This window comes from Pseudophryne corroboree (assembly GCF_028390025.1).
Source record: "Pseudophryne corroboree isolate aPseCor3 chromosome 3 unlocalized genomic scaffold, aPseCor3.hap2 SUPER_3_unloc_38, whole genome shotgun sequence".
NCBI lineage: Eukaryota > Metazoa > Chordata > Amphibia > Anura > Myobatrachidae > Pseudophryne > Pseudophryne corroboree.
The window spans coordinates 244,580-248,075 of record NW_026967528.1 but is presented as its reverse complement, the minus strand read 5'-3'; the positions used below and the strand labels follow the sequence as shown (position 1 = coordinate 248,075).

Sequence of the window (3,496 nt, the reverse complement as noted above, 5' to 3'; positions counted from 1 at the left end):
GTGGGGCTGTTATGGCGTCCACATGGGCGGAACACACAGCCTGAGCCTGATACCTGTTTTGCCTATAAACAGTTTTGCATACACTATTGTGTTTATTCATTAATTAATATACTGTAGCATATATTTTACTATTTATTGCTTTAGAAATGTTCTGAAGGTGAAAAATTAGTTTCCACCGTTAATCCGGCAAAATCGATAATCCGGCACGGCACTGGAACCGAGGATTTCCCGGAAAATCGGTAGTGTACCTGATATCTGATAAATGCTGTAACCTGTGACCAGGTTAATGCACTGGGTCCCAAAGTGTTTTAACTGCTGGAGAGTAAAATACCTACGGTACCTAGTATTCCATGGTGGTTCCCCATCCAGGTACTGACCAGGCCCTGCAGTGCTTGGCTTCCAAGATCAGACGTAAATACAAACTCCCTCTCCCACCAGCCCAGGAAGAGGTTGGCGTACATCGGGGCACAAGCTGCCCCCATCGCTGTTCCTCTTACCTGGGTGTAGAAGAGGTTGTTGGTAGTGAAATAGTTCTTGTTTAATACACATTGAAGAAGTTGTAACAGAAATTGGTGAAAATCATCCATTCCCCGCATTCTCAGAAAGTATTCTACCGCTTGGATGCCAAGGTCATGTTTGATGCTTGTATATAACGCCTCAACATCAAGGCTCATGAGGAGATGTGTTTTTTCCAAATGTATATCACTTTTCTTTCTGAGGATATCAGTTGTATCACTGGTATATGATGGGAGTTCCAAAACGTAGTCCCTAAGATGTGTGTCCAAAAATGTGCAGGCTCTTTCTAGTAGGCCGCCGTTTCCTGAGACTATGGGCCGACCAGGGGGGTCCCGGAGATCCTTGTGGACCTTTGTTAAAAGGTCAAATGTAGGTACTCGAGGATTATCTACCGTTAGATAGTCCTGCTCTGACTTGGTTATAGTGCCTTCGTGATATGCCCTGTTTATGATATTCATATAGAGTTTAGTGTACCTTTCTGTAGGGTCAAAAATACTCTTCTGGTAGCATGATTGGTCATCCAGTTGTTTCTTGGCTTGTTTGAGATATAATTCTGTTGGCCAGATCACAACATTTCCTCCTTTATCCGACGGTTTCAGAACTACGTCGGTCCAGGTTTTGATCTCCTGGAGCGTCCTCCATTCATTCGGTGTCAGATTATCTGCAGGGTGACGGTATTTCTTATTCAGATATAATCTGTCCAGATCCCGAGTAACCAAGTTCGGGAAAACTTTAACCTCTGGGCATAAGGAATCCTTGGGAAAAAGATGGATTTTTTTCTTCAGCAAGGGTCTCATTTGTTGTGTAGTGGGAATTGATTCATTAGGGTCAGCAAGTTCCTCCAATGTCGCCAGAGCTAGCCTTTCTTGTGACGATAGATTTTCCAAGTCAGAGGAGGATTCAGATGTTCCTGTTCTCTCTGTAAAAATTTTTGTTAATAATAATTTCCGTGCAAAAAGTTGTAACTTCTGGTTTGCTCACTGTACTAGATTCAGGTCTTCATCTCTTACCCATCCTACATATCTAACTCTTTCCCCCCCACACTTTTTCAGAATCCCCTAATTATCCATTTTGGTAATTAATTTTTATTATCTATCTTTTTTCCTTTTTCCCCTCCTCCTTTTCTCCCCCCTAACAACACCCTTCCCCACCCCCCCCCCCACCTTTCCCTTTCTTTCCCCCCACCCCCTTTTTCCCAAACCCCCCCCTGTAGGTACATCACACCTACAATTCCTCCGGATTTAATATAAATAACCATATCTTGCTCCTAATAAATGACACCTAATCTGACATGTATTCATAACCTGCAATCCCTGTAATTGATACTTTTCACTTTATACTCACCATACAAAAAATTGTTTTATTTGATCTCATATTTCCCCCTTTTTTATTTTATTAATTTTTTCCTTTTTAAGTTGTATTTTTTATTCTTATTTCATATATATTAATTTTCAATATAGGATTTACTATCCTCATTTTCTGTTCTCCAAACTTAATCAGTTTAGCTGGATAACAATTTAATTATACTCTTAATGATATACTGCTTAATCAATTAGTTCTAACTTGTTGAAATCTATTCTCAATCTCAGGTGATGTAGCTAACTTAGATGCTTTCCCTACCTCTCCCACTAAGTGATAGGCTGCGCCCTTACATAAATACTGGCAGTGGGGAACTCCGAGAGCAGGCGATCATGTGATCAAGCTCTTGGAGCGAAACGTGCGTCACTTCCGGTTCCAGTGCCCGAACTTCCGGTCGCACAGACCGCGGCCGCCTCACTCCTCGATTCCTGCACTGTCCACCAGTCTGAGGGTCTCCTGAACAGGTTGGGTAAGGAAACGAGTTCTCCTTGCCCAAACCACAGCTCCCCCGTATTCTCCCATAAGGTCCACCATATGCTTCCTTGGCTAACAGGTGAAAGCTGATTATCTCCTGTTATGTAATGTATTTAGACTCTTATATTTTTTGTGCATAACATCTCTTTTTTGGTGCATGATTACTGGGTAAGGGGTGAGAAAGAGGCTGCAACTGTAATTACTATACTAAAACCAATATCAGAGAATGAATTGTACTGTAGACACTTTTTTTTTTATTATTGTTTTGATTATTGTGGGCACCACAAAGCCCTCCTATTGCTCAGGCTATTTGAGAGCATAACTGCAATGGAGTTTGAGTTTGGGAATCCTAACCCCAAGACCCCACAGTCATTATTACTGCCTCAAATCACCACTGACTAGATCCCTCAGCAACAATCTAGCAATTTATTGTATCAACTTATTGCACAAATATAACCTGGTATTTATTCTGTGATTGACATTCTGGGTCCCAATACAATCGGTCAACGGTGCGCCTAGGAGACAGACTTACCTACGGTCAGACCGCACTGAGTATGCCCAAACTCGTCTGATCTTGGAACCCAAGCACTGCAGGGCCTGGTCAGTACCTGGATGGGGAACCACCAGGGAATACTAGGTACCGTAGGTATTTTACTCTCCAGCAGTTAAAACACTTTGGGGCCCAGTGCATTAACCTGGTCACAGGTTACAGCATTTATCAGATTATATCGGACTCGAGGTAGTGACCTCACTCATATAAAAATCAGATCATAGAGGATCTGTATGATTTATCTTTGTGAATGAGGTTTTATTTATTTTCGATCACTTAAATCATTATTCTGCCCATAACAGGTACATTAGTACACGTGAACACCCATGTTCTTTAATTATTGATGCCAGCTCTCGTCTTCTCTTAAAGTATACATTAATATAAGATATGTCTTAATCATTTCATCATTTCCAAAAAAATTTTTCAAGTTTTCAAGTGTGCCCAGGAAAAGGCTTATAGTTGATTTTTTTTTTTTGGTCCTTTGTTCTCTTTGTTGTTTCATAATAACAGGACACCACAGGCTACTCTCCCTGTATAACAATAATAACAGGACACCACAGGCTGCTCCCCCTGTATTATAATAATAATAATAATAAT

At 41.0% G+C, this 3,496-nt stretch overlaps 1 pseudogene; it reads left to right on the top strand.

Annotated features, from left to right (window-relative positions):
* The first annotated feature begins 2,879 nt into the window (after positions 1-2,879).
* LOC134984144 (5S ribosomal RNA) lies at positions 2,880-2,998 on the top strand (annotated as a pseudogene).
* Positions 2,999-3,496: the final 498 nt, after the last annotated feature.